Here is a 22010-nt window from a genome sequence, read left to right as displayed (position 1 = left end):
CCCTATGGTATCATACTCGGTTTTAGCTATATTGGCATTTGTATCATCCTAGGGTAAAAGGTCAATTATCATATACATTAGTGGTGTATAACAACAACATAATAGTAACAGCAATAAATGAAACAAGCCTCGCAGCCTAATTTCCATGCCTTTCTTCTCTGACAAGACCGAGTCCACCCTCTGCTCAAGCCAAAAATGTATGCAATCTCTTTGGTATAGGGAAGAACGCCCTGAAGTCATGATGTTGAAAAGGAGCGATAGACAAATAGTGACTCACAATGCTTCACCACCAGAATTGCCCAGGAGCAGCTCACCTGATGGGGTGAAGCCACAGCAGTCCCCTCCTGGCAGGGGTGTCATAGAATCATAGAATCATAGAGTTGGAAGAGACCACAAGGGCCATCGAGTCCAACCCCCTGCCAAGCAGGAAACACCATCAGAGCACTCCTGACATATGGTTGTCAAGCCTCTGCTTAAAGACCTCCAAAGAAGGAGACTCCACCACACTCCTTGGCAGCAAATTCCACTGTCGAACAGCTCTTACTGTCAGGAAGTTCTTCCTAATGTTTAGGTGGAATCTTTTTGCTTGTAGTTTGGAACCATTGCTCCGTGTCCGCTTCTCTGGAGCAGCAGAAAACAACTTTTCTCCCTCCTCTATGTGACATCCTTTTATATATTTGAACATGGCTATCATATCACCCCTTAACCTCCTCTTCTCCAGGCTAAACATGCCCAGCTCCCTTAGCCGTTCCTCATAAGGCATCGTTTCCAGGTATTGATGTCAGACTGACTGGGCGGTAATTATTTGGGTCGTCTCTTTTCCCCTTTTTGAAAATAGGGACAACATTTGCCCTCCTCCAGTCTGCCGGGACTTCGCCTGTTCTCCAGGAATTCTCAAAGATGACTGCCAGTGGTTCTGAGATCACATCTGCCAGTTCTTTTAATACTCTTGGATGCAGTCCATCTGGCCCTGGAGACTTGAATACATCTAAACTAGCCAGGTATTCTTGTACTATCTCCTTAGTTATTCTGGGCTGTGTTTCCTCTGCTGAATCATTTGCTCCAAATTCTTCAGGTCGGGCATTGTTTTCTTTATTGGAGAAGACTGAGGCAAAGAAGGCATTGAGGAGTTCAGCCCTTTCTGTGTCCCCTGTTTGCATTTCACCATCTTCTCCTCTGAGTGACCCCACTGTTTCTTTGTTCTTCCTTTTGCTACGAACATACCTATAAAAGCCTTTTTTGTTGCTTTTAACCTCTCTAGCAAGCCTGAGTTCATTCTGTGCTTTAGCTTTTCTGACTTTGTGTCTACACGTGCTGGCTATTTGTTTGAATTCCTCTTTGGTGGTTTCCCCCCTTTTCCATTTTTTGTACACATCCTTTTTTAATCTTAACTCAGTTAAAAGTTCTTTAGATAGCCACCCTGGCTTCTTTAGGCACCTTCCATGTTTCCGTGTGTTATGTAGTGAAGTTTCACCCTGGGCCAGCAGGGGGATACTGTATATAGTTTTCACTCAGGTCTGTAGATAGTTTTCACTCAGGTCCACGTCAGTTATTTTAGGCGGGAAACGCTGGGCTGTTGTTGCTACAATGTTGACAGCCGGCTGCCTATAAAAGCAGGCCGGCTGAGCTGTTTGCAGTCAGTTCTATTCCAGCTTACAAAATAAAGAGCTACTTGGAGAAATCGCTGTGTCGTCTGCTATGTCAACCCACAACTTAACACTGGCGACGAGGATGGGATCGATGGACATCAGAGCACAGCCAGATGCGGCCAGCCTCTGAACTGAGCTGAATCACAGAACGAAATCACTGAGCGAAATCACTGGACAGAACCAATTCAGAGCTGACTGTTCTGGCTAAGAGCACTGTGTTCCATCCATCGCCCTTCACGCCGGCATCGGAATCATGGCTTCACTTGTGCCTCTACCGCCGTTTGCGCCAGCCTCTGAATCATGGGACTCCTACCTCGCTTGGGTCGACTGCTACCTCCAAGCCAACGAGCTGACACAAGTATCAAAGGATCGGAAGCGGGGCCTATTCCTCAGCCTCTGTGGGCCTGAGGTGTTTGAGACGGCCCGAGCATTGGTTGCGCCTGAAGCAGTCCAGGCAACACCATGGGACACGATCCAAGAGAAGCTCTGCAACCACTACGCACCAAAGCCGGAGCCAGTTCCGGTGCATCATGAAGAGGCCAGCAGTGATGAGGCATCCTCCAGTGAAGACGATGACGTGCACCAGACAAAGCGGGAGCGCAGGAAGTTCCAAGAGAAGTCCAAGGGCCAACCGGAATGTGCCGGCTGCGGAGGCAACCATTCCCGTGCCAAGTGTCGATTCAGAGACGCCATCTGTAGGAAGTGTTCCAGAAGGGGCCACATCGCTAAGGTCTGCTGATCGGCTCCGTCTGACACCCCCCCTTCATCGACTCGCAAGTCAAAGTCTTCACTCCAGTCTGCCAAGGAAAGTTGTTTCGCTCTCACCAACTGCCGCTGCCCGTCTGGAACCACGATTGGCCAAACCGACTCGCCTACGCGACGCAAGCTGAATGTCACGGTGCTCATTGAAGGACATGGAGATCGACACTGGGTCTGCCCTGTCCATCGTGTCATGGAGCACCATCAAAAGACTGGTACCCAGAGTGTCCAAAAGGCAACTCGACTCTCACCGCGTACACCTGAGAGACTACCAGGGAAATGACATTCCCGTGGTAGGCGTTGGCCGGTTCCGGATTGCCTTCAAGGATTTTTCGGGCCTGCTCCGGTTGGTGGTGGTCAAAGGTCAGCGGCCAAGCCTCCTAGGGCTAGACTGGTTTGATGCCCTCGGCCTGGAAGTCACCGGCATTAACTGCATCTCTAACGCAGAGACTGAGGGTCTGGTCAAAGACTTTGCCAAGGTTTTCGACGGCACCTTGGGGCAATATACAGGTACGCCCATCTCCTTTGATCCACAAGTCGCCCCCATCAAGCTAAAGCCACGCCGGGTTCCCTTTGCTCTCAAGGCTAAGGTGGACGAACAACTGGACAAACTGAACGCCCAAGGAGTTTTGGAGCCGGTTGACCACGCCAAGTGGGAAACCCCCATCATCACACCTGTCAAGCCAGATGGGTCAGTGAGAATCTGCGCTGACTACAAGTGCACGATCAACAAGGCACTTCAGCAGCACGCTTATCCGGTTCCTGTTGTCCAACACCTGCTGCATTCCCTGGGTGAGGGTAAGGTCTTCGCTAAGCTGGACCTTGCCCAAGCCTATCAACAACTGCCCGTCGATGATGCCACTGCTGAAGCCCAGACGATCGTCACCCACCGGGGGGCATTCCGTTGCCGCCGGTTGCAGTTCGGAGTGAGTGTGGCTCCTGGCATCTTCCAAAGCCTTATGGAGCGTCTCCTGCAAGGGCTTCCGGGCGTGGTACCATATTTTGATGACGTCTTGGTGTCTGCAGACTCACACCAGCAGCTGTTCGAGCGCCTCCGTGCCGTGCTGACCAGGTTCCAAGAGGCTGGGCTCAAGGTAAAGAGGGAAAAGTGCCAGATCGCCGTTCCACAGGTAGAGTTCCTGGGCTATCTTATCGATGCCTCCGGCCTTCACCCGACCACATCCAAGATCCGCGCTATCCAGCAGGCCCCCACCCCAAAGAACAAGACGGAGTTGCAGGCGTTCCTGGGGCTGCTGAACTTTTATAACATGTTCCTGCCCCACAAAGCCACAGTGGCTGAGCCTCTTCACCGACTCCTTAGCACAAAGACGCCTTGGGCCTGGGGTCATCGGGAGACGGCGGCCTTCAACGCGGTCAAGGCTCTCCTTTCATCAGACAGTGTGCTGGTACAGTACAGTGAATCCAGGCCGCTGGTCCTTGCCTGCGACGCCTCACCTTTTGGCATCGGTGCTGTCCTTAGTCACCGTTTTCCAGACGGAAGAGAAGCACCGCTCGCCTACTTTTCCAGGACGCTATCTCCGACGGAACGGAATTACAGCCAGCTCGACAAGGAGGCACTGGCACTTGTGGCTGGAGTGAAGAGGTTCCATGAATACCTCTATGGCAGGACTTTTGACCTCATCACTGACCACAAGCCACTCCTGGGCCTCCTCGCCGGTGATCGTCCAACTCCACCGGTCCTCTCGCCACGCATGCTGCGATGGACTGTTTTCCTGGCTGCCTACCACTACCGGCTCGTCCATCGCCCGGGGAAATCGATGGGCCATGCCGACGCCCTCAGCCGTTGCCCTCTTCCAGCATTTGTGGAAGACCCGGCTCCAGCTTCATCGCTCCTCCTGATTGAGGATCTTCCGGCAGCGCCTGTATCGGCTGCCACTGTGGCCTCCGCGTCTGCCCAGGATCGCACCATCAGCCGGGTGCTCAACTGGGTGTGGAGGGGGTGGCCACAAGGGCCTTTTGCATCGGAGTTCCAGCCCTTCGCAACCAGACAACATGAACTCTCAGCTCATCGCGGCTGTCTGCTGTGGGGAGACCGCGTCGTGATTCCCCAGGGACTCCGTCAGCGCGTCCTGGAGGCTCTGCACGTTGGCCACCCGGGAATTGTCAAAATGAAGGCGTTGGCTCGGTGTTACGTCTGGTGGCCTAATATGGACGATGCCATCACTGCCTGGGTGTCCGCCTGTCAAGCGTGCCAAGAGTCGAGGCCTGCACCACCGGCAGCTAAGGGACACACCTGGGAGACACCAAAGACACCCTGGTCGAGGGTGCACATCGATCTGGCTGGCCCCTTTCACGGCCGGACCTTTATGGTAGTGGTGGACGCCTATTCCAAATGGCTGGAGGTGGCCCTGATGCCCTCCACCACTACCGAAGCCGTCATCCGGGTGCTGCGAGGCCTGTTTGCAACACATGGGTGTCCTGATGTCCTTGTCTCTGACAACGGACCGCAGTTCACGTCAGGCATGTTTGAGCGGTATCTTTTGGGACTGGGCATCCGCCATCCATCCAGCAACGGGCAAGCGGAAAGAATGGTGCGCTCGGCAAAAGAGGCACTGGCGCGCCTGGACCGGGGAGACTGGCATGAGCGGGTCGCCGAATACTTGTTCGTGTAACACATCACCCCTCATGCGGCCACAGGGCGGAGTCCTGCTGAACTGCTTATGGGCCACCGCCTCAGGTCACCGCTCGACCGGCTGCACCCGGACTTTGCCGTGGCTGAACCCCCAGGCTGTGCCAACGCGCCACGGTCATTTGTCCCAGGAAACCAGGTCTTTGCCCGGAACTATGTGGGGGACATTCCTTGGGTGCCAGCCACAGTAGTGGGAGTCACTGGACCTCGCTCATACCAGGTGGCACTCGAAGACGGACGCTTGTGGCGACGGCACATAGACCAGCTTAGGCGCAGGGTTGGGGACTTGGACACTACCGTGGTGCCCCCAACTGCGCTTGCGGCTCAAGAAGAGACACGTACAGATGGCGAGGCCCCACCTACACCTCCCTCGCAAACTGCCAGCGTGGAGCCGAACCAAGCCGCTTCAGAGAGTCTGCCAGACTTACCACAGACTCAGACCACTCCACTTGTGAAGGCTCCACCCACAGCAGCGGATCCAGGGGAGTTGGTTCCAACGCCACCTAGGGTCGCACCACAGCCTCAGCAAGAACTGTGTGGCCCTCTGGACTTGGCTACCAGTCCCCGGCGGTCTGGCAGAGTTTCCAAGCGCCCAACTTATTTAAAGGACTATGTTGTTGGACATGTATCACTGTTGGTCTAAGTATGGGAAATGTAACCGATATGCTTTTGTGCCTAATTGAACCATTACACGTAGTGCTGTATATAAGGAAACCATTACGATTGTAACTAACGCCTTATCTCGGTGGGGAGGGGTGTTATGTAGTGAAGTTTCACCCTGGGCCAGCAGGGGGATACTGTATATAGTTTTCACTCAGGTCTGTAGATAGTTTTCACTCAGGTCCACGTCAGTTATTTTAGGCGGGAAACGCTGGGCTGTTGTTGCTACAATGTTGACAGCCGGCTGCCTATAAAAGCAGGCCGGCTGAGCTGTTTGCAGTCAGTTCTATTCCAGCTTACAAAATGAAGAGCTACTTGGAGAAATCGCTGTGTCGTCTGCTATGTCAACCCACAACTTAACACCGTCTGTCACGGCTGCTTACCAAGAAGGGGAGGGGGAGACAGCAGCAAGGATGGGGCTATACAGCTGCCTTGGCAGAACCAATCCAGTGCTCCAACCAGTGTGCTCATGCAGCCCTGGCCTCACCTGTATTTTGCCACTCCCTCTCTTGCAGTGATGCCCCTACTTTTAAACTCCATGCTCTGTGTCTGTGACCAGATGTGCCTGTTAACTTCAAGACTGGTTCCAAGTTTGGCCTGTGTGGCTTAAGCAAGCTATCTTTGTGTTTCCATACAGATAATTCAGAAACATTTACCACTTTGGAATTTAAGATTCACCGCCTGTGTTTTCTAACTGTTGTATGGAAAAGCACATTAATATGAGCTTTGAAGAGTTTGTAAGTAAACAACGCTTAACTTGCCAAATGTGTGGTCTCTTTCTATGCTAAGGGAAGTGGGGGGAATTTGGAAGCAGCTTAGAAGGGGATTTATTTTAAAGGTCTAACAGCCTATATTTCTATGCTTCACTTTGCTGCATACTTTGTGATTTTGAATCTTGTGGGGGAAAGGGCTTCTGTCATCCAAGAGGACTTGCCCCAAACCTGGATCTAGCAAGTCATCTTGTGCTCTAGTCATCGTCAAGCTTTTTCCTTTTCTTTAGTTCCCTGGTATACCAGAGATCAGAATGGAATCTACAGTGCTGGAGACGGTGCTTGTGGCAGACCATGACAAGAGCTCACAGACAAACAAATAAACCACAGTTTGTTTCGCCAAATCTTCCAGCTGCTCTTGCCTCATGGTGAGCATCTTGAGTTAGGTGGGCCAGCAAACCACAGTTAAGAAAAACTATTGCTCTCTGGCACCATCATCAATTTATTTATTTATTTTTAATAATTTTAATTAAATTTTCCATTTTAACAATCCAATCAAATCACATTAAATATTCCAAATTATACAAATACATATCATATAGTCCAAATATTCTGCCATATTATAAATTTTTGTTGGGGCTTCCCATGCTTCAAGTTCAGTGGGGTTCCAATCATCTTATGCTTCTACTGCCTTGAGTTTCCAATAGTTCCTTCTTTAAATCTTCCTGTTGTTATCCTTCCTTCTTTTGTGGCCTTTGAGCTGTTTCCACAGGCGAGTTGAATTAAACAATAATGTGCTTCTGTGTGAAATTTGTATGACTCTCCTTTTTTTTGCAGCTGGTAAGTCTGTTATTTGCAGAATATCCTCACACGCTGGTGTTTATGCCAAATCAATCCAAAAGTCTTTCTCTGGTGGCAGACGCCATCTTCACTTAGTTCCGATAAAATAAAATCTGGGTGTTTGCTCATTAATTTTCTCAGACAGGTTGCATCAAACATTACTCTTTCTAGGGGAGATTTGCCAAATTGGACTTGAAGTACAGATATAATAACAAATTAAGAGCTCACCTCCCCCAAGACTGTTTATCTCTGCAACACGTCCTTCTCCCATAATGGCGGATCCCAATTAAAAATGCGTCACATCATCCTCAGAATCCATCCAAAGTTTTTTGGTATCTCTCCAGCAGCTAAAGAGACAACATCATCAATTTATTATTTATACCCCGCCCATCTGACTGGGCTTCCCCAGCCAAACCATAGTTAAACAAGCTGTGGCTTGTAAGTCAGAACAAACCACTGCATCACATTGTTGAGAAAACAAACCGGTTCATCTGCTGGGCTGGGTTCAAACTTTCAGACAAAGCCTATCATGGCTTAGTGTTACGGGCAAATCAGGCCACAGTACAAATACCAAACACTTGTGACAACAAACATTTGTTTTGTTACATAATTTGAAATGAGTACTCCAACTTAATTATTAAAATTAAGTCTATTAGTTCCCTGTGGCATGGAAGCCAAATGCAGAGTCTCTCATCTCAAGCATCCTCTAAATAGCTGTAATGCAGGATGCCTTACTCCCTAATGTATCCAATGTTGTTATTACAAACAAGCTTTATTAATGTCATGTTATCTACACTGTTGAATTGGTGCTGCTCCCTGGGCAGCAATTAATATTTGTGTTTCGTGCGAAACAAATAATTTTGTGCGTGTGTGTTCCATTTCCACTACATTAACTAATACATAGCTCAGAAACTGACTGTATCTTAATAAACCTTTCTCCTGGAGGCTATTTCTTTTTTTAAAAAAAAAAAAGAGAAGCAACAAGGGTGGAAAATTTAAAAAATAAGAAGAATATTTACTTACGCTAGTAAAATGATATCATTAATGAATTTCAGGGTTTTGTTTTGTTTTTTCTTTAACTGAAAAAACTTCTTAAGCTGTGCCGAACCATTCCTGTGATTTATAGGGTAGGATTGCGGTTTGAAATTAATTCTCCCAGCAAATGCCACACTACTGATCTGCAAGCTATCGCTTTTCATACTATTACAGTGGCATATCTACACTACAAAGGTGTTAATTTTCTATGGGGCTGATCTAAAGGAAGGTTCTATTTCATGGAACTTTTTGTTAGAATTGAACCGATTTTCAGTGATGTTTCTAGGGCTTTTTGTGAAAGGACTGCCAAGGTGTTCATTCTGTCATCCTTGAATGTTTGTGGTACCTGATTGGCTAGGATTACATATGCTACCTGTACAGGAAGTTTTCTCATCTCTTTGGATAGGCTCCATTTGCCCTTAAGAGATGTCAGCAAATAGTCAAATCTAACTGTTGCATAGCATCATGGTCTGATATGTGACTCCTGATTAGCTGCGATAACTTGAGAAGGAATAAGTGTCTATATGATGCGCAGGTGAGGAAGTCCGTGGAAGTGGCAGCAAATGGGAGGACAGTGATTGCAAAAGCACCTAGTAAACAGTGTAAAAAAAACACCTGCCTTTTTAATTACAGTATTTGCCATTCCATCACTACATCTGAGCCAAAAAGTATGTTGAGAACATTCAGCTCAGCCCTAGTTCTACACAGAAATGTTAAGAATTATAGTTTGGAAAAGGTGCTGATATTTCTCTGTAAGAAAACCCTCACCATAGAACTACAGTTCCCATTGACCCGTGGCAAAAGGAAATGAATCTTAAAACAGGAAGTCTGCAGGGTAAATATGCAAGAAGAATAGCAGGAAGAATTGTTTCATGCTTCCTGAAATATTCATGACAGAGTTTAAATATTAGCTTACTAAACTGTTAGCAGGCGATAGCAGGGCATCAGATCCCTCTCCCGCCCCTCAAAAGCCCACCTCCAATCAGAAAATGCTACATAGTTGTCTTAAAACATCACCCCTTGAACTTTTTTCAGTCCAAGGTCATTTATATCTGCTAAGGGGGTAAATCAGGAAATCCAGTGAGTTAAAAGTGATTTATTTTTTGTAAAGAAGCTAAAATAAAAATAGGGTCCCCTTTATTCCATCCGTGATAAGTGAGCATCTCACCTAAATATTAAAATGGTTGCTATAGCTGGGTACTACGAATTGACATTTCTATTAAGAAATACAGATGCCTTGTTATCATGGGAAACCTCTCCTTAACCTTTATTATTATTATTATTATTGTTACAATCCCTTGCAAAGTAAATAGAATCCATGTAGATTGTATGTTTCATAAGCATATATTAACTGGCTGTTTCTCTTTCACGACTGGAATGTGAAACTAGTGTGGATGGGTGCAAATATGCCTTTGCTCAAGGAGCAGATGTATTGGTAACGCCCGGCTGATCAAAGTTACATTTAAAGTTTTAACTTTTCAGGCCTTAAAATGGAAATCGTTTCCAGAAGAACTATTCACTGGAGTTTCTGCCATGAGTGAAGATAACAAAGAGAGCTTTAATAAGCATAACATGCTGGCTGCAAAGAGATTCCAGCTCTCTAATGTCTGCTTGTGAATTTCTTGCTTAAAATCCTTCCTTTTTCAACTATTTAAGAATCGTATTATGTCAAATAAAAAAGGCTTGGTAGATGACTTTTGCAAGGCTTGGTCGTTTTCCATTCTTCACATTCACACTGTACAACTGAACTATTGAAACATGCTTAGAAGCAAAAAAAAAAGGGGGGGAGGGAATCTACATATACATACCAAATGTGCCTCGCAGTTCAAGGTTTGGAAACCCAAGAGTCCTCACTTGCTAACAATTGCTCATTTCCCAGCATTGACATCTTCTGAGCGACATGGGGCAGGGGGAATGATAGGAAGAAAGTTCTGTATGCTTTGGTGGTGAAAACAAAACCTTGGGATCAATTGAGGGTTGTTTCTAAATCTTTAATATCCATCCTTATTCTCTCCGTTGTGGGATTCAGCTACCACGGTACATGCAATCATCTTTCACCACAATTTGTGAACCTATTCCTGGGACGGTGTGAAGAATAGGACATTAGACTGCTCCTTAAACAAAGATGATCTCTCGGAGTTCCCAGACTTCCTTTTATTCCCCAGCATGATGCTAACGACTTAAACTTGTGCTTCCCCATTCATTTCAATGGAGAGAGCAAAATGGTACGTACATACCAGAAAAGGCATATTGAGATGAATGGGAAGGTGGAGACCTTCCTTGAAAACAGGGGAGAACTATGTGTGCATCAGCTCTCTCAAACCGCCATGACATTGCTGACTTGAATGGGATTGTTCAGCAGAATTCTTTGAGCCTAGTACCAAGAATAAAATTGTGCACAGATCCAAGATTCAGAACCAATACTTTTTCAAATACGTAATGGTACACTTTGGAAATTTAAATTTTGAAGCCTAACATTTAAAAAAAATATATTAAAAAAAAAGTGGAGAACTATAATTATGCATGCAGCTACACGTCTCTAAAGTGATTATTATTTATGCTGAAGTGTTTAGAAGACACAGATGTAAGTTGAGAGATGTGTTTTTATATGCACTTATAATATTTTATTACACACATGAATTAGACATATGTGGCAATATGTCAAGAATGGAATCGGAATGTATGTGATAAGTTTACAAATTATAAATATCACACAAACCTGGATATGGAGTGGAGTTTATGGAAGAGAAGTCTCTTTTTTGCATTTGGTTTCTCCACAACACAGGGCTGCAACTCCCACTATGGAGTTTATGTTGACTGAGGACATAAATTATGTCCCCGTGTATATATACAGGTTTATATTTCCCCGGAGTAAATATAGTTACATTTGGAAAAGATCAATGGCAATAAACTGGAGATCAATTGAAATTTCACCATTTGGCTAAATGCTTTAAAGTCTGTACACAGTTTATCACCGCAAGCAAGCATTGCTTTATGTTTAGGGAAGATATATAAATGTAGCGGCTGGTGTCTCCTGCAAAGTGTGCTTGCAGTAATATTTAATGGTGCTTTGAGAGTGCATATTGAAGGACTCCTGAAAAGTCTGCTTGAAACTTTCACTGTTATTTGCCCTACTACCTCTTCCCTCTCTGCAGTCTCTGTAGATCTTGATCTATGGAAGGCATTAGAGAATGACCGCTAATTAGCGCTTAAGAGTAGCCAATGGCAATATTGCAGGCTGCCTAGGCTTTCTAAGTTGCTAATTTACAATCCCATTCCAAAATAGCTGTCATTATATATATATAAAAACCAGGTCACCATAAAGGCAAGAATCTATAAATATAGAGCCTATGTCATATCCCATCTCCTCCAAAAGGATCATGCTCTCTGTCTGTTTAAAAGAGGTTTACATATTCCTTATAATAAATGTATGATGAATTAGGCACTCCTCTCCAGACCCCTTTAAATGGAATGCACTGAAAACACAGTAATGATATAATTAATTACAGTCATAGTCTTGTTAAATTTCCTGTGGAAAAATTACACCTTTTTCGATTAACGTGAAATATAAGTGTCAAATCAGTAATAAAAACCTGATCAATAAAACAATAATAACCATGTTGTTAAAAGCGGCCCCAGAAAGGTGTTCACAGCAACATATTTTAGAGGTTAGAAACCCTTTTAAAATAAACGGATTTCATCTTTACACTATGTCATCTAAATCATTACAATGTTTGTGTATACAATTATCATCAGACGATAAATTGCAGCTATTGAATGGATTAAGTCTGAACCTGTTGACCTCATAAATCTGAGTTTGTCATAGCTTTAGAAAATGCTTGTGTAACAATCAGTTGATTACATGGCAGGAGCAGATATACACATGTTAACTGGAAAATATGAAAGGGGCAGGGTAATTCAAAGTTCATTGGCAAAGTTTATAAAATTTGTCTGACAAGGCTCCAAAGTTAACACTTTCATTACGCTTTCCCAGTGCCAAGAATGAACTGTTTGCTGCTGAAATGTTAGAAATCAATTACAACCCATTCCCCACTATATGTGTTTCCAGTTGGATTCAGAAGCATATTAAAGAAACATACTTTTTTTAAAAAAAAAAAAGAAGAAGAAGCATGAATTCTTTCCTTAGTGGTTTTGCTAAAGGAGACAAACGAGAGAGATTCCGCAATGTCTGTGAATGTTCCTGAGAATTTATATGTTCCTGAGAATTTATATGTGTTTTGTTTGCTCAAAACACAGACAGCAAAAAGATCAGGTATTTCTATAAAGTTATGAAACAATAGTCAACAACATCTGCAGGCCACTGTTGAGCCATGTCATAGTGAAGGGGCATTTTTATCCCATAACCACTTGAAATCTGAGCCTGGCCAGGGGCGCCGACTTATAAAAAATATTGGGGGGGCCCATACCGGGGTCCTGCCCCGGGAAGTTTTCTAAGAGCCGCTCCCGGCCCGTTGCTGCTGCTGCTGCCGCCCGCCTCGTGGCCCCCTCGCCAGCTGAGGGAGGGAGAGAGACCGAGAAGGAGAGAGATGCGTGGTGGGCAAGGCAAGTGCCCGCTGCGCCTCGCCTCCCACCGCCCCTCGTGCCGGCCGCCCCCTCCCCTTCCTTCCCCACGCGCGCGCGCTCGCTCGCTCGCCCTCCTCACCCCAGCTCTTGGCCGTTCGCCCCAGGAACTCGCCGCTGTTGGCGGTTGTAGATGAACCTCCGCCACTCGGCCATAGACTGGCTGAAGGGCTTCTTCTCCTCCTTGGCCATAGCGAGAGAGAGAGAGAGAGAGAGAGAGAGAGAGAGAGAGAGAGAGGCTGGAAAGAGAGAGGGAGCTCGGCGGTTCGCGGGCGGCGGTTTTTCCCCTGCCGAAACAACAGCGGCTCCTCCTAAGTAACTCTTCCTCAGGCGCCCGGCGGGAGAGCAGAAGAGAGGAAAAGGAAAGAGGGGCTGGGCCAGTCGCACGCACCGAGCAAAACTACTCGCGCCGCCTCTTTTACTACCGTAATAATTATTTGTTTTAACTCATTACTGAATGTATTTTAAAAGGTAACTATCGTCAAACAAGGAAAATAAAAAATACCAACATAATTTTGTGATTTTACAAAGCATAATATAACTAATAATTTTCTTAAATTATTGGGGGGGCAGAGCCCCCCCAAACGAATTTTTGAGGGGGCTCGGGCCCCCTCAGGCCCCATGGAGTCGGCACCTATGAGCCTGGCCTATGCTCCTGAGGAAACAAATGGCACCAGTGGATCATAAAATTAAGGACATTCCTGAAGAGTTCTAAGTGTAAAAGCAGCTTGGCATGTTAGATCAAGCAGTGAAATCTAGCAGATGAACACAAGCATGGGCATAGCCAGGATTTTTGTTGGGGGGCAGGACTTTTTTTATGCGGGGTTGAACCCACGTAATGGGTCAGTTAAGTATTTCTATTGCTTTACTTGATCTAGGGGGGCAGTTGCCCCCCTGCCCCCCCCCCGGCTATGCCCATGAGCGTAAGCAATCTGCCCCTTTTTAAATTGCTTCTGGAGAGAATTTCTTTCTGGAGAGAATTTCTTGAGAATTTTCCTCTTCAAAAATTATCTAGAAAAGGTGTCGCTGATATGCTGTGGAAACATGGATCTGTGGAAACATGGATTTTCCGTCAGCTGTGAAGTGGCCTGCACAGGCCTAACAATTTTAGAACAGTTCCAATAGTCTTTGTCTTATTCATGGTTTTCCCTACGTGCAATGGGAAGCAGAGCTGTCCGATGAACACAGAGTGTTGAGATCTGCCTTGTGTTGTGAACCGCCCAGTGATCTGCAGATGAAGGGCAGTATACAAATTGAATATATAAAAATAATTATTATAATAGGTATGCTGCTATCTGTGGGATGCGGGTGGCGCTGTGAGTTAAACCACAGAGCCTAGATCTTGCCGATTAGAAGGTCGGCGGTTCGAATCCCCGTAACGGGGTGAGCTCCCGTTGCTCGGTCCCTGCTCCTGCCAACCTAGCAGTTCGAAAGCACGTCATGTGCAAGTAGATAAATAGGTACCACTCCAGCAGGAAGGTAAACAGCATTTCCGTGTGCTGCTCTGGTTCGCCAGAAGTGGCTTAGTCATGCTGGCCACATGACCCGGAAGCTGTATGCCGGCTCCCTCAGCCAATAAAGCGAGATGAGCGCCACAACCCCAGAGTCAGTCACGACTGGACCTAATGGTCAGGGGTCCCTTTACCTTTTATGCTACTATCTAGCCCAGTATTGTCTGCTACTGCAGTCACCAGCGTGGTGCCTTCTAGATGTTTGGGCTACAACTCCCTTCAACCCCACTTGGCATGACCAAAGTTTGGAAATGCTGGGAGTTGTAGTCCAGGATATATGGAGGTCGCCATCTTGGTTTCCCTAAGCTTGTTCGGACTGGATGCAGTTTTCCAGAGCTTTGGTTCTCGGGCAGAGAAGAGTCTTTCCTACCACCTGCTACCTGTTTCTTTTCACTTATTTTTTAAAGGCCTTTTTCCTTTTAAGGAAATTGGGGCAGCAAGATTTGTTTAAAGGCAAAAGGAAAGGTAAAAGGAAGGGATCCTCTCAGAAACAAAACCAGCAAGTGCACTGATCTAAGATACTTGACAGACAGCCTCCCTGGTTTCCTGTGTGTAAATTAAAGTCCAGTAAAAGATGTAATGAGGTCATTTCTCCCATGGGGCATTTTCAGATCAGGAAGCCCAGGCCAACATGGGATGGTATCGAGTGCTGGAGACTCATTTAGTGGAAAGAGGGAGAAAACTGCTACCCTTGCCTACCTTGGAAGTATAAGGTAAGTTCAAGCCCATACCCACTCAAATTCTAAAGAAATGATAATGCACCCTGTGGATGAGGAAGAAAACAACAAGCCTTACTTGTTGGGGAAAGAGGGCAGGTTTTGGCACAGTACCAGTCCAGATAGCAGGCCAGTGATTACAAATGCCACCACTGGTAGCACTGAAAAAATAAAACGTTGCCCCAGGATTGTCACACACACACAAACACACTGTCCGATTTTATGCCTGTCTATATCAGCATTTATTTCTGCTCAAGGAGTGTAGGGTCCAATCATGTGATCCGCACAGCAAAGCAGGAAATAGCCACCTGGATATGAATTACCATGTGGGGATAAGGAAACTTGTGTAAACCGTATTTAGGTCATCACCACAATCCTGGTCTGCACGCATTACATGTACGTCAATCTGGGATTTCTATTGAATCCCAGAACACATACCCAAAGTGGAACATGCGTGCATAGTTTTTGCACTCTGACTGTATGTAAGTGCTAACAGCGAAAAAGAATAAAACGACTTAAGACGTGAGTTTTCATAATGTCTGAATGTTCAGATGGGAGCCTGATACATGGCGCTGGCAGAGGCGCATTGGGATTTTGCCACTTCCATGTGTCAGACTTACATCTTTCTGTTGTGACATTTAAAAGATGCATGGCTTTGGCTACTGCTTTCTCATTTCCATAGCTGAATTTGAGAGATGCAAGTAAAAAATAATGTTGCATTTGGCAAAGTATAAATATCCAGAAGCTAAGTTTCATGTTGCCACAAGATCCACAGAAATATCATCTGATACTCTCAGAGGACACTTTCCGATGTGAGCTTTAGTCCGACAACATCTGGAGCGAACTATAATGTCTACACCTATCTACACTTTCAGCAGCTTTCCAGGGTTTCAAATAGATGTACCTCCCAGACCTGCCTTGAGATACTAGGAGCAGAACTTGGGACCTTCTGCATGGAAAGCAGGTGGTATAGACATTTAATGGTACCACTGGCTACTCATGCAATTTAGAACTGTTGTTGCTCACAGGTATTTTCCAGTAGGACTTTGCCTGAAAACTTTGTGTCTCCTTGAGAGAAACTAGAGCTTCACCAGCACCTTTAAAACAATATTATTGTTCCCTAGAAAAAGCTGTAATTTCAGTTTTATGACTATTGTGCTGCAATGGCAGCCCTCTCTACTCTTCTAAGATGAATTGCAGAACATCTTAAATGGGTTGCAATCAGCTCTTACACCGAGACATCGTCGTGAAGGGTTAATGCAGGAGACACTATAGAGCGATTGGTCTAGATGGCTGTTTTGTGTTTTGAGAGAGGGAGGGGGTGGGGAGAGGTGGAATTTGAACTGTCATGGAGATAATGTTATGGTATCACTTCAGTTACCAGCCAACAATACTCTACAAAGGAAGGGAAATATAGAGATATATACATATTTTATCATGAGCCTCTGATCAGTACACACTCGTTGTAGAACAGCCATAGCAACTACATTATCTTTCGCCCCGGGGTTGAGGTCATTGTCAAGGATTTGAGGACAAGCTTGTATTGCAGCTGCCTGCATTTAGAGCTGTCAGTGCTCAGAAAAACCTGCTTGATGGACACGTTCTTGTTTGTAACTTTTTCTCCCTCAAGCCCCGAATGCCTTGAGAAGACTTAATTACAAACAGTGCAGAAAATCTCTCGAAATAGCACATGAGGCTCATGCCTCTGAGAGCCCAGAAATCTGAAGGAAGTGCACGAATGGAAAACAATTGCTCATTTGTGGTCTTGCTGCTCTAGGTTTTTGCTTGTTTGGGGATTATCAGCTGCTCTTTTTGTAAGTCTGATGGTGGGGGAACTGTGATATTGATTCAGATGAGAGATGAGGAGATCTGTTTTACCTGTAAATAGCTCTGATATTCAAGGGGAAGCGAGAGAATAAATGTGTCTAATCAGAAAGTTCGCATTAAAAGAAATGCTAGGTAGCTGCAACTACTACTAACTGGGAGCCACGTAAGGAATAACAGTAAATTTTGGCCATCATTATCAGTTGCCCTGAAATAGAAGTAATAAGTTAATTATAATGCACATCAGTATCTGACTTTTGTCTACTTGGTTTCTGGGGTTTTTCCTGTTTTTATTGTGTCTCTCACAGCTAAAATAAACCTACCCTTAAAATTATGGACTGGTCATTTCTTCGTCAGAGGGCAAACGGGCAAATTTAGCAGGGGATCAAATACTTTTTCCCCTCACTGTAGTGTCAGGAGTGCTTGCAGGAGCCAGGCCCTGTGACTGGTAGGGCCTCGCAGGACTGGGGCCTTCCTGAGTTTAACCTGGAAGGGCAAGGTGCGGCCGCACAGGTGAGGCTTGACAGAAGACTTGTAGCACCTGGTGGCAAGGGCCGGGAGGGGTATATAAGACCAGCATTTCCCTCTGGCTCTTTGCCACAGCAACATGTTACCCACCTAGCTATGCTTTGGCTTCCTGACTCTTGGCTTTCTGACTCCTGGTTTCCTGACTCTTCAGCCCTTGGCTTCCTGGTCCCTGGACTGCTGACCCTGGACTGCTGATTCCTGCTTCCTGACCTCTACCCCAGTCCTGACGTACCAAGCTGGGACTCCGACAGCCTGTAACCCGGACCGTGACATGTAGAGCATAAAGGACTTAACACACAATCTAAGTGGTGATTTAGATGATGTCCAGCATGGTGTCCCCAGTTTTTGTTGGACCACAACTCCCATCATTCCTGAACATTGGCCATGCTGGCTGGGGCTGATAGAAGGTGTAGTCCAATGACATCTAAAAGGAACCATTTTGGTTACCCATGATCTACAATATGGCTCTGCACGAATCCCAGCTACAAAAACTTGGGGATGGAATGCAATTTTCAGCCCAAAGGGGGTGTGATAAAACGATGCTAAACCCAACACTCTTCCTCAGTCTCTCTCTCTTTCTTCCTCTTTCCGGGTTACTTTTTTGCAGGTGGGCATAGTTCTAGTATCAGATATCAGATGGGGGCAAATTAATTTGGTCCCGGTTGCAGTAGGAATAGAGAGCAGTGAAAAGGAAGGGGGAGATATCAACACATACTGCTCATTTTATATCATTTGAAACATCTATGCCCTGCCTTTCCTCAAGAAGCCTGAGGAAGCTTATAATGTCAGTAAAAACAATGATTTTAAGAAACAGTTTGACTGCCATAAATAGACAAAAGGCCATAAAACACTAAACAGCAAAGAGAGAGAGAACATGCCAACAATTTAACCACAGCAATTAAAACTACTTCTAACCATTTATGGTCCAGAGATCTTTCTCAAAGGGAATATTTTGACCATCCTATGAGAAACCATGGTGGAAGCGTAGGTCAGCTTGGATGCATCCAGTGAATAAGCCATCTCTCTGCTAAAAACTAGACATATTTCTCGGGGTGTTCTCACAATCCCCTTTTGTACTTTAAATTGCATCCCCATTCCTTGTTTTACACATGACTAGGAAAGCTCCAAGTTGAAAGACACATGTCAGCCACTGCCTCATACAGTTGGAGTCAAGACATTTTAAATGGCGTAGGAGAATAAGCCAAAATGCACAGACAATATTTGGGGCTTGTCAACACCTCTGTTTGCCCTGCAATCCCCCCCCCCAGGAAAACCCACAGTTTACCACTGAATCAGCCCAAATGACAATTGAATTTTCAGCAGATTGCCATTTTCTCCAACTCAAAACCACTTGCACCCATGCCTAGTACCTGGAACAAATGGAAAATGACTCAAATCTAGTCATGGGACGAGTGGAAGTGTGAATGAGCCTTTAGCTATAAATGGTATTGGGTGAAAACTTCTTCAGTCCCATCTCAGGGACTCCCTCCCACCACCATTCACCCCCCGCCCCAAGCCTCTAGCAGAATGCTGAACATCCGCCCTTGATCCACTTGGCCTCTTAATGAAGAAATGAGTTTCTTACTGTCCGGCAATTATAGTGTGTTACTAAAGGGTACCAATGCCATTACATTCCTGACCTGTTGAGATAATTAACAGGTTCCCAGAAGTTCTTATAGCTGAATTATGGGGCACCTTATGAATTTTCTTTGCAATAGGTAGTAAGGAACAGGGGAGAAAAAGGCAAAGGCTTGCCATTTCATTTTAGCTTAGGCTCTCCTAGTACCTCAAATATTGCTAATGCCACCAGGGACATTGTTAGGGGAGAACTCAAGGAACCTGGGCCACAGATTTCCTATATCTATCTATCTATCTATCTATCTATCTATCTATCTATCTATCATCTATCTATGTATCTGGATTCCCCTTCTCCCCACCCACATGCTTTTCCATTCTAAGATGGAGCAGTCAGGGTGGCTAACATCATTAAACAATTAGGGGGAAAGGGAAGATGATGAAGCCAATCTACTTTAGCCCAGCTGGATAATTTTAGAAGCATATATCCAGTGCAATAACAGGAACTTTTTTATAAAAAAAAAAAAGAACAACAGCCAGTTCCTGGGAGAATAATTCTTATTATCCTTATTTTTTATTGAATTGGTGAATCACTTCATCTTGCCCAGGGCAACCCAAAGCAACTTACAACCGAACAAATAGTCAGACAAAAGCCCCACACAGAGATACATTCAGTGCTTTTTTTTTCTAAAACAATATTTAGGGGTACTCTCATTTTGACTCAAGAAAATCACCATTTTATAGTTCAAATCAAAGGAAATAAATACAGCAAATGGACAAAAATACAAAGCAACGGAACTGATGATTCACCGTGCTAGAGAAGAAACTATTTTTTAATTTTTTAAAAAATAGTTTCTTCACCAGTTAGAATCACAAAATGTTTAGGGGTATGCGTATCCCTGCGTCCCCCCAGAAAAAACACACTGAATATATTAAAACAAAGAGGAAAAAAGAAATATATGAAAAAGGCCTTCCAAAAGGCCACAGATAGCTAAAGGCCAAATAACAGTAGTAGTAGTAGTAGTAGTAATAATAATAATAATAATAATAATAATAATAATAATTTATATCCCGCCCATCTGGGCGGCTTCCAGCACAATATTAAAATACAGTAGCGCATCAAACTTTAAAAGCTTCCCTAAACAGGGCTGCCTTCAGATGTTTTTTTGTTTGTTTGTTTTTTGCAAAAATGTTATTAGTTTTTACAATATCAATGACAAACAAAAACATAAAACAAACAAAACATAACAGACATAAATCATAACCTTATTGAAAATAACAGTTATTTACTTTGTAAAACGACTTCCTCGTTTCCCCTTAGTTGAATTTCGTTGCATATTCTTATAACGGTTTTCCAAATCCCAATTTTAATACCCTTTAAATTCAACATTAACATCTTTAAATCTTCTCCTTCTTGTATTAAGGGCTGCCTTCAAATGTTGTCTAAAGGGCCTGGTTATAGAGTAAAATTTTTGCCGGCTGCCTAATGATATATAATGATGGTGCCAGGTGAGCCTCTCTGGGGTGGGGGAGCATTCTACAACTGGGGAGCCACTGCAGGAAATGCCTATTCTCAGGTTGCCACACCCAGACCTCTCGTGGAAGAGGCACACTAAGTAAGAAGCACCAAAGATGATGACTGCAGGGTCCGAGTTGGTACAAATAATAATTACACAGTGGTCAGGCCAAAGGCCTGCTGAAACATGGGTGTCTTCAACAAGGACTCAGCTACATTAATAAAAATAAAAATAAAATGTTATAAATGTGTTATAACACTATGATACCAGATGGCACTGTAGAGCTGAAATCAGAACTCTCTGAAATTTTCCATTGTGACCTTTAAAACATTTTCAGAGTGTTTTTTTATTGCTGTGTAGATGCAGCCTGGGAACGCGGGTGGCGCTGTGGGTTAAACCACAGAGCCTAGGACTTGCTGATCAGAAGGTCGGCAGTTCAAATCCCTGCGACGGGGTGAGCTCCTGTTGCTCGGTCCCAGCTCCTGCCAACCTAGCAGTTCGAAAGCATGTCAAAGTGCAAGTAGATAAATAGGTACCGCTCCGGCGGGAAGGTAAACGGCGTTTCCGTGTGCTGCTCTGGTTCACCAGAAGCGGCTTAGTCATGCTGGCCACATGACCCGGAAGCTGTATGCCGGCTCCCCCGGCCAATAAAGCGAGATGAGTGCTGCAACCCCGGAGTCGGCCACGACTGGACCTAATGGTCAGGGGTCCCTTTACCTTTTAGATGCAGCCCAAGTGATGTCAGAAGATGGATGGTGATGGGAGAGATGAATTTGTTAATGAGTTTTAGATCCTGGGCACTGCAGCTGAGAAATCTTTTCTTTTGTTCTCACCAGCCATGCTTCTGATGGCAGTGGGACATGCAAAGGCTCTTTCCTGCTGACCCAATGAATGGGCAGGATCATCCGCGGTGGGAGTGATCTTTCACATACCCTGGCCTTCAGCTGTTAAGAGATTTAAAGGTAATAACCAACTCTTTGAATTGCACCTGTGAATGGAGAAGCTACCAGTGCAGCTGGTATGAAAAGGAAGTCATAAGTTCTAAAAACCTGGCTCCAGTCAATATCGCTGTTGGTGCATTTTGAACCAACTGAAGTTTCCAAATGGTCTTCAAAGGCAGCCATACACAGAGCAAGTTATAGTTATCCAGTCTTGACGTAGCTAAGGGGTATGTGACCAAGGCCAGGTCTACGTTAAGTAGGTTGGTGTATCTTATAAATCTGGGCAAAGGTAATCCTGGCCATTGTCTCCACTTGGAAATCTGGAGCAAGATTAGATCCAGGAACATCCCCCATTCACACACACACACACACACACACACACACACCACAAGCTAGAGTGCTACTCCAAGCAGGATTAATCAACAGCGCTACTGGATCAATTGCTTCGTAGCCCTGCAGATCGAAAACATTTCTGTTTTGTTTGGTTTCCCACATCCAGCCCTTATCAGTTTCA

This window comes from Podarcis cretensis (genome assembly GCF_951804945.1).
Source record: "Podarcis cretensis genome assembly, chromosome: 2".
Taxonomy (NCBI): Eukaryota; Metazoa; Chordata; class Lepidosauria; order Squamata; family Lacertidae; genus Podarcis; species Podarcis cretensis.
This window is presented reverse-complemented; position numbering follows the sequence as displayed.